This window comes from Chelonia mydas, chromosome 8, assembly GCF_015237465.2.
Source record: "Chelonia mydas isolate rCheMyd1 chromosome 8, rCheMyd1.pri.v2, whole genome shotgun sequence".
Taxonomy (NCBI): domain Eukaryota; kingdom Metazoa; phylum Chordata; order Testudines; family Cheloniidae; genus Chelonia; species Chelonia mydas.
In genome coordinates, this window is record NC_057854.1 from 15,084,954 (window position 1) to 15,095,000 (window position 10,047).

General features: G+C 43.9%; 1 long non-coding RNA gene across 1 annotated transcript in view; it reads left to right on the forward strand.

Annotated features, from left to right (window-relative positions):
• Window positions 1-10,047, forward strand: part of LOC114020343 — a 71,302-nt gene that overhangs the window by 52,812 nt on the left and 8,443 nt on the right. Inside the window, exon 2 of the long non-coding RNA XR_005226502.2 lies at window positions 9,542-10,047. This exon is cut by the window's right edge and continues 1,189 nt beyond it. This is a non-coding gene — a long non-coding RNA (uncharacterized LOC114020343). The remainder of the gene's footprint in view (window positions 1-9,541) is intronic.

The following is a 10,047-nucleotide window of genomic DNA, read 5'->3' on the forward strand; positions in this document are numbered from 1 at the left end:
TCCCCAGTTTACCAGTGAGAGATAGAGCTTGTCAGAAAATAGCAATTATTTTTCATAGGATTTTTTGTGGGGGGAGAAGAATTATTTTCTTTCCTTTTCCACATGAAAATATTTTAGTTTTTTTGAAAACTAAAAATGTTTTGATTTTCAAAAAACTGTTTTTTGGAAAATAAACTTTGGGTTTCAGTAAAAAGTTTCAATTTTTGAAAAGTGTTTTTGGTCAAAAAATGTTTCTCTTAGGAAAATGTCAAAAAGCAATTTCTCTACATTTTTTGTTTTGTTTTTCACAATAAGCCATTTTTCATCTAAATTAGTTTTGGATTAAAACATTTCCACCAAGATCTAGTTAGAGGAGTCCTGCCCCCAGCATGAGGATAAAGTATTTCTCCCATTAGACTGAATTGGCACAGCACTGAATTTCTTTTAGGTGATCTCTAATGGCAGACGTGGCCAGTGCAAAGTTTCAGCTCCCAATGTGCCACTATCAGCAAAACAGAATGAATGAAATTGTTTCCATGCTGTTCTGCCTGCAGTAACCTGGGACTGAGTCCAAGAAACTGAGTCCTGGCTGTGAGATTTGATGCAGAGCAGGATTTGCCCTTCTGTGCCACACACCTCTCAGATTGTCCCAACATCACTGCCTGCGGGTTTTGCAGGAAGTTGTTCTTTCTTTACCTACAAGGTTTTTATGGTGGTTGTCACTTTTTAATGTTGTTGAATGAATTTTCCTTCAGTTGAAGGGCGTGTTGTGTGTTAGAGTAACTGGGTCAGTGTGACCATTGCCAGGATAGCTTCAGGTTTTGCCTTGTTAACTGAAACAGGGCACGTTCATCCAAAGAGTGAGGCTGGGCTGGATAAAACAAACCCCCAAAACTGGTACCAAACCCAAGAGTTGTGGAGGCTTACAGTAGGTTTATTCCCTCCTCCACGAACCTATTATTTGTCATTGTCATGTCCCTCTCCATATCTTGGTTCTGGTGAGGGTAGAGAGTGGAAATGCCAGAATACCCCGAGAGAGGTGGTTCTTGTGAGATTTCAGCTCAGTTTGTCAGCCTCAAGTTAAAAATTCAGCTAACCCTAGAAATTGGAGATGGTAAAGGTCTTGTGATATCTAGTACATCCTCTAGGCCAGTGCTGGATTGTTTCTTGCAGTGCATTTTACTGTGCAGTGTCTGGCTCAGTTTTAAATGTAAACTTCAGAGCTTTGCTTACCCAAGCTCAAATTTTGACCCTCTGGCATTTTGCCTGTTCTTATACAAAAAGATGGGGGAACTCTGAGTCTCAGAGGAAGCTCGGTATCCCACTGGTATGTCTCCTGAGTTGGCTCATGCCTTTGACAACCAGCAAGTCATAAGCTAACATTGGTGCAGCTGTAAGGGGACCAAGCCATCTTCCAAGTTGCTGGTGAGAGGTAGAGCTAGGTGTGCTGCTGGATTGCCATAAAGTCACGCCGGTACTTTACCTGTGCACCTTCTCTGCACAAGATGTTTTAACCTTAGATGTCCATTTGTCAATTCAACTCTCATGATAGCTAGAGATGGCCCAAAACTGGAACATTTTCTTGAAAAGCCTTCACACTCTGGTGGCTCAGAACCCCAAAAATGCCTGTTGTGGGATTTTGTTTTGTGAAACCAAACCTTGACCAGTGAGGTTTTGCAAAATCAAATCACAGCTCCGGAACTGAGTCTAAGAGTGAGCAGTTTGGGGTTTAGTGAAGGTGAGCAAGGTGCTTCTTCTTATTCAGCTAACCTTTGTTATGCCAAAAGACCCCCTATTCAGGAGACTGCACAGACATAAGGCTTCCACACCAGTAAGTATTTTAAACTTCTGCACTGACTACAGTATGAACTGTAGGACACATTTTATTATTTCCACAAAGTGCCTGGGCGTGTGGTTTAGCTGACTGTTGATGAGCACTTAATGTTGAACTGTTTTTACAACCTTAATTTTAGAGACCCATTGGCCATACCTTTCATATTTCTTTGGAATCACAGGCAGTTCTGTTTTCCCAATGACTCAGTTAATTTTGTCTTTGTAAAAGATTGGGAGCATGGTCACACCCAAAATTTGCTTTCCCCACACAAATATGTAAATGATACGGTCGTCTGTTCAAATTCCATTTTCCTTTTAGGGTCAAATTGTGCCCTCAGTCCCACTCATGAGATTCACACTGAAGGTAATATGAATCTCTTAATGTAATGTCCCATTGCCCACAGCCAGTTTGGTTTTCAGTACTATTCACATGTAGTAGCCCTCTCATTACTTCTGCATATGCTTTCTAAGCCTTTCTAATTGTGCAAGATTTGTCCCATCAAACACGCCTCCTTCGACCCCAGCATGTGTCCTAATATTAAAAGCACCAAAAAGACACCTTGCTTTACTGAATAGATAAAAAAAAGACACAGGACTTTCTTTTCCTCAGTTGCTTGATACCAAACCCTCATGAGAACAAGGTTAGCATTAAATCCTATAGGGAAGGCTTTGTTGCAGGAGGTTTACGCTTCTTTAACAGATGTCTGTGCAGTTGGCCCAGCAGCTGTTACAAAGCTGTTTTACCATTCTGAGGGGATAGTTAAGACATGTTTTGTCAGCCCTGTCTGTGGGTCTGTACTGTAGCTTCCTGGATTTACAGCAGAGTACTAGAGCTAATGCTAGGATTTTGGAACAAGCTGAAAGCATCTCTCTGGATATCTCCCAACTTGTTCTCCCACCACGGAACTCTTGTCCTATGCTATTGGGTTCTCATTGATGAAGAAAAAATGTTTTAGTTTCCTAAAAGCACCAGACATCTCAAACAGAGCACATAGAGTTTAGGCAAGTCAGCTAAGAATAAGGTGAGAGAAGCATCACTATTGTATACTGCTTTCCCCCTGATTTTTAATTCTTTTTTGTTTAGTTACAGCTCTTCATATCTGAGTAGTTCTCTTGCTATATTTCACACACCAGTTCTTTGAAGTATGAGACTTTTCTTATGCAACAGAAGAGCTCCATGGCTTGGCTTTCTTCAGCAGAATTTAGAACTTTTGCTTCAAGAAAATGTGCTTCCATTGGTCAGCAGTCATCACAGGAGTGGATATGAAATGCTGAGTGACAAGGGAACTCTGACCTGTTCTGATTTCACTTCCACTGGGCTTACCCCAGTGGAACTCTGTTGACATCAATGGAATTATTCCTGATTTGCACCCGAGTAAATGAGGACAGTAGGCCCATTGCATTTTTCTGCAGACTGAAATTATTCTTTACTTGCTTGGTTTGGTCAATTAGGAATGCTCAGAACAGCATCAATCCACTTTAATATGCTGGTTCTGAGATCTGAAAGGATCTGATTTGCTGGCCTGAATGTGGTTGGTGAATGTGTTTGTGAGAGCAATGGCTGCTCACCACCTAGAGTTTCCTTTGAACTGGTCTCAGAGTAGCATCAGAATCTTGATATCTTTCTGAGAGCAGACTGCTCCCAGCTGCAGCAAAAAGCACAATGACCTCTGTTGGAGGTGCAGTGCTTGAAAGATGGTGTTAGGCCCTACAAATGTTAGGTGTAGTGCACACCTCATTAATATTGTATTATATAGAGCATTTGGGCAGTTATGTGAACCAAGTTGTATTATGTCTTTTCCACAATGCTGTTCACTTCCACTCAGGCTCAGATAACACCCGTAACACTTTGTAACGCTGAAGTCAGCTTTGGCTCCAGCAGATTCAAAGGCAAGATGCATGAAAGGTGTGTCCTGTTACAGATTGGAATGTACCTCCATGGTCCAACTGGTACTTGGAATGCAGTATCCAAAACAAAAAATACGCTTGATACAAGAAAAGCAAGACCAAAAGTTGATTGGTCGATTTTAATCTTGGCTGACATGTAGTATGCTCTCTAACCATACTATAAATAATTTAAGTGCATATTTTCAGCGCACACCTGTGTAAGGTGAACTGGGATGCTGCCAGAATTGCTTCTCAGAAGGACTGGTGAAGTATGAACTCTTTACTTTCTGTATTATGCTCCTTTGTCTTTGACAAATAAAAGTTGGCTAAGCTTGGTTAACTGGTCTCTCAAACATTCTTCATAACATCCCACAAATGTAGCCAAGCAATTGGCTATATCTTTAAGGAATAGGGGTGAAGTAATGTGGAACCCCATAGAGCTCTGTGTGAACTAGGTTGGGTTAGATCAGAGGCAGAGCACCTGTGAAAGAAAACTCGCTGTGGGGGTGTGATGGGATGGACTAGACCCAGAGGCCCCCTGCTGGAGGCCTCAGGGTTCTGCCACACCCATCCCAGGGAAGGAGCCGTGGAGAGGTCCTCCAAGCAGGCTAGAGTGGCTGTAGGGGAAGCAGCCAATCAGGGCCCAGGAGGCCATATAAAAGGAGCTGCAGAGCAGCGCAGTACTCAGTTGCCTGGAGCAGGAGAAGAAAGGACTGTAGGGCTGCCTGCCTGGAAGAGCAGCAGGGCCACAGACTGTTTGCTAACAGGGGCTGGGGGAGCATTGAGGGAGCTCTGGGCTGATTGCTGAGACTGAGCCTGGGGAGGGCTGCAGCCTGTATGAGCGCTGGATTAGTAAAGATTAAAGCTCAGGGAGGGCTAGAGAGAGACACCACCAAAGGGGTACTGAGATATGCCCCGGTGAACCGTATACCCCAGAAGGGGTTTGTGCTGGTTAACATGCAGATACAGTGACTTGGCCGGAGCACTGTGTCGCTGACAAAACTGCCTGAAAATCACTGAAAAGGGTCACTAGAGCTAAAGAACGCAGGCATGCCCAACCAGAATGTGGGCACATATGAGAGTTGGGTGCCAACCCCATTACAGGGTGGGGGAAAATCTAGGGTCCTGCTCTGTAAGAAGTGTTGGCTATTCCAAAGTGGGTGAGGAGGCCTTTGTCCATTCGCCTCTGGTAGTGCAGTGTTCCCAGCACATCCAGATTAGTCTCAATGTTTTTTCCATGCAGGACTCACGATGAAGGAGTGGTAACAGTGGCACTGTGTACCACCTGTCAACAAACCACAGAAACATTTCAGAATTTACATGGCCAATGATCTGTGGAATAATTTTTAACATCTTCATATCTGAGTTGCAAAGGCTTGAGCTCTGCAATGAGCATAAAGGATGAAGTGCAGGTTAGTGTTTTACATAGAAAAGGCTTCCGATTGAGCAGTAGTGAGATCAGGCTAGTGTACAAAATATTTATCCTCAGAGATAGATGGCCAGATCAACCTGACTTGGAAGCTGTTTGAAATCTGAACCCAGAGTTGGGTGTTGAATGTTGCATCTTAAGCCCATTTCTTCCCTTAAATGGTCACTTTTAGGGCATAAGCAAACCTTGAATGGTTTGGAGGCGTGGAATGGATATAGACATTAAAGGTCAGAGGTTTATCTGAGCCCTCTCAGCATCTCTGGTCTGTAAAACAAGGCTTGACGTTTTGGGTATTTACTGACTATTTAGGCTGGAACTGGGACTAATGGGGGGTGGGGATAGTATTTCTTAATGGCTTTTCTGGTCAGGACCTGGAGAACCGCGGTGTGTCTCCAATGCACAGTTGCCAACTTTCACGTGGTAAATAAGCAGCCCGACTTTCACAATAAGCCAAAAATCAAGCTCAGCCCATTTCAAAACAAGGCCAAAACAAGCCAATCCCTAAGAACCCCACACTATGTGACTAGATCCCCCAGCATGCAGTCTGGGATTGTGGTGGGCCTGCTGTGCACCCCTGACACTCTCCCCCTCCCTTGCCCCTGTTTGCCAGGAGCCAATAAAAAAAAAAGAGCAACAAGCTGCAACAAGCTACAAGTCAAAAACTAGCCAACAAGCAACTCACAAGCCAATTAAGCAAAAAACAAGCCCAATTTCTGTGTTTTTTCTGTGGGTTTGGCATGTCTGCTCTAATGTTTCTCATTTTTGTGTCTCCATATAGCTTCAACGAAAGGTTAGTTGAGGTCTGGGGAAGGTTTGGATCAGTTTTATCCAAATCATTTCATCCATCCTTTGTGGAATATTTTGGGAAGCATTGTGTACGGAAGACCTAATTATTGTGGTTAAGATCAAAATTATAGTATCAACTGAGTTTCTGGTACAGTCTGTCATGGACTACATCCTTCTCTTGGTGTGAAAGGATTCAATGATCTAACAGGCCTTTTGCATTTCTAACTGATGCTAATTTTTCTTTGGAAGATTCAGCAACATCAAGAAGAAGTGTGGCTTGTTTTTAAAAACTTTTTGTTTCAAAATTTAGCTTCAGTAGGTAATTCCCAGTTTGAGAGAGTTATGGTCTAGTGGTTGGAGCAGGAATGAGGAATGCCAAAGTTTTAATGTGTGACACTGTCATTCCAGTTTTAGGACCAGACACTGTAACATAAATGTTTAAAATAATAACATGCATGTTGGCCAGTTGATCGCCTTTATTTAACACAAGGACTCTCAGGGAAAGTACAGACTTGAACTTCAGCTACTAGTATTTCACTCTGGGCTCCACAGTCATTCTAGTGGCCCAAGGATCAGCAATCCTAGAGGTAGTGGGTAGTTCAGGAAGGATGGATTTAGCTTCTAGCAGGCAGAGATGAGAGGACATCATTAGTTTTCACTGCTTACTTGAACCACCTATTCTCTTGCTGTAGCAGCTTTACCATCTCCGAGTAGGGGTGAGTGTGTTGATTGTTGAGTTATGGTTAGTCAATTGATAATTAGTTGCACGTCAGTCTTTTCTGATTATAATTGGGATGGAGCATGGCTCAGACATCAAACATTGCTCCAGTCTTTGATGTAGGATTTTCCAAATGGGTCATTGTCTTGGTTGGTTAATTTTTTTTGGCCTATTAGCCCTGATAAAGTATCCTGTATCTCCACATCATTTTTGCATAATTTTTGCATATTGTGTGGTTCATCGTGGACTGATCAGAGTTAAAACTATTCAGACTGTAAGCTCCTCGGAGCCGTGACTTGATCTATATTTCCCAAAAAGTACTTTGCAGTAGGGCTGGCTGGAAAAAAAATTCTAATGGAGAACTGAGTTTTAAAGTAAACGATTTTTTTTTTTTGGTGTGGAAACTTTTACTTTCCACTATTTTTTTTTTAATTTTGTTGTTGGATTTTCTTCATTTTTTTTTTCCGTTTTCAGCAAAGGAAAATTTTTTTTGTTAAAATTTTCCACTGAAAATTGACAACAAACAAATTGATTTTGTTGAGGTTCCCGCCCCCCCCCCCCCCCCCCCCCAGCCAGCTCTGCCTGGCAAGCTTGCAAGTAACATAAACAGATAAGTAATAACAACAATGTAGAACTGTTTGCTTCGGGTGGATTCAGAGTTACTACTCTTCGGGGACGTACTATTTTTGTCCTTTTTGCTCCTACAACAGATTTGTAAGTGTGCTCTGGGCTCCTGAAGATGCACTTTTTTCTTAATTTGGGATGTTTATTCAAGCTTAGTGTTCTCTTCTGGCTGTGTGTACTGTTACCAGATTGGTAATGACTTGTAGAGACCAGAAATGTGAGCTAATGAGTCAGGCGATCTTGGTTGTGTTCCCAGTTCTACCACAGACTGACATGCTGTGTGACTTCGGCCAAGTTGCTGAACCCCTCTGCAGCTCAGTACCCATCCCATCAGTATTAATTGGGACAATAATAGATACCTAATTCATGGTGTGTGGTGAAAGGAATGTGATAGTTCTGTGGTGGGTTGAAAGCGGAAGCTGAACTCTGCGCAGGCTGCCAATTGAAGGGCTCCCCGAGAGGCTTGTGGGAAAGGTGTGAGAAGCTAGAGAACCGCTCTGGTTGCTGAAGAGCTGCAGCAGCCTCAGTAGAAGGTTAGAGGTGGGAGTTCCTGCAATGTACAACTGCAAGAAACCGCCAGAGCTATTGAGAGGAAGGCTTCAGACAGCCCGATAGCGTGTTGCTTTCCTGCCAGATGAGGCTTCCTGTGAGGGAGTCGGGACCTAGGATATACCTTCCTCTCATAATGCAACATCCTGTCACACAGGCGCCTTCTGTTTGAAATGTGCTTTTTTACTGGTACCGTCTAGTAAAGAATTTGGGCAATTGCATCTGAGCAAGTGCTGATACAGATGCAGTCAGAGGCCTGAATTTATCCCTGCACCAGGGCAGAGCTTGGTTCAGGGTGGCACTTGCCTCCCCTAGCCTGGATCTGGTTCAGCCCTTGGCATTGGTTAAAGTAGCTCTGAGAGCGACTCTGACTTGTGCTCCGGCTGCAGCAGGTCATTAGGGCTGAGATATAGGCTCAGTCCCTCTGGCCCCTAGAATGGCTCCTACATCAGGGCCCCTACGGGCAGGGAGGGAGGGGCTGAAAAGCTGTCAGAGGCCCCTTATGTCAGGGGGACTGCCCCAGCTGGGGTGGGGGTGCCAGTGTAGCTACTCTCTGGCTCAGATCGTAAGAAAGTGAAGAATTCCCCCTAGTGGGTTCATGTTCCCCTTGACACAGAAATGCATGGGCTTCGTGGCCTACATGGCTGTAGATGGAAGCGGTACTTGTAAAGCCAGGCTCTGGTGCTTCAGACCCCTCCTCCGCTCCATTTCTACCACACAACAAACTCTCCATTAATCACCTCATGACACTCCAAGCTGTTAGCTGGGACAAGCTTGGTGGGAAGCGGAGGAGATAGAGTCTGACGCCGCTGGCTGGTTTTTATTTACAAGCTGGACAGTGTGTGAAACACCTCCATTTCTTTTCTGTATTTGAAACCTTATCACAGGAAAAGCCCATCTGCTTTGACAGCAAAACCCACATTGGGATGGCGGGGGAGGGTGATGTCCCTAAATCCTGAGACACATAGGAAATGATATGCATTGCTGGTTAACTAAATAAGTAAGAGTGGGATGGACGGGGGGACATGGGGAGCTGTAGAACATGGGGAGGACATGGGGAGCTGTAGAAAGCTCTGGGAGCTGCTATCTGAATACTCATGATCCTGCCCTATTGCTGGGAGTCATCGGCAGTTCAGACCACAGAGCTGCTCTCCCACAGACTTCAGCCTCCAGCTGGGGTGGGGAGAGGGAAGACTGTGTTGCTTTAGAAAACCTGTTCTCTGTAGTGCCATTAGCAAAGTGCTAGCCCCCACCTGAGTAGCCTGCCATCCAAAGCTATTCAGAACCAATCTGCAACATGCTCCTTGCTGTATATACTATACCATGGGATTTCTGATTTTTGGAGACAATAGTACTTGCTTCCCTCGGGGGGCTGGTTTCAGAATGAATTTATTAATCTTGGGGAGGCACTCAGCCCAGATCCTCAAAGGTATTTAGGTGCCTAACGTCCACTGATTTCACAGTTGTTATAGGAATTGGAGAGATATAGAAGTACCTAGGCAGAAACATGAAACATACCAAAGATGATTAATAAACCCAAAGCTCTCATCTACAGTACAGAAAACAAATGGGGCTGCCTCTGTACTGTACAGGGAGAACAGAAACCAGCATGTGAAGAAGCGAATGCATCATAACAGAGAGAGGAATAGCAAGAGTACTGTTTTCACTGGAGGAGCTGGAAACAATACAATATCCTGGGTGGCATTAGACACTAATTTTGTCTCATTTTCTTACAGTGCCCAGTACAAAATTCAAGTATCTCCAGAAGAGTAAACGGGAGGAGATGGAGGCCTAAGAATTTGCCCTCGTGGGACCAAGGATGCAGAGCACATTTGCAATGGAGCTGAATAATTCACAGTTTGGGAGCTGTAAGGGAAAATGTGACCCCCTTCTGCTCCTGTATTTCTAAACTCCCACATGTCAATCCTCTGGAACAACTCTTATGCCAGAAACTAGATGAACCAGTTTGGCTCAGGCTATCACTTGGATAACTACAATTAAAAACCAGATACAGAGGGCAAACAAACATCTGTTGGGGGCCTTATCTACAGAGGGCCCTCGACTTTGTCTTGGCAATTAGCACTCTGTGGTGATTATAATCCCCACTAATTTATTAATTTATTGCTTCAGACCTGGTAAAGATCTCATATGTTTATTGTTGCCATGACTTTGTGCCTTCTCCAGCCAAAGAATAACTAGGCTTCCAATACTGTGCTTTGAACAAAAGATTTGACTGGAAACT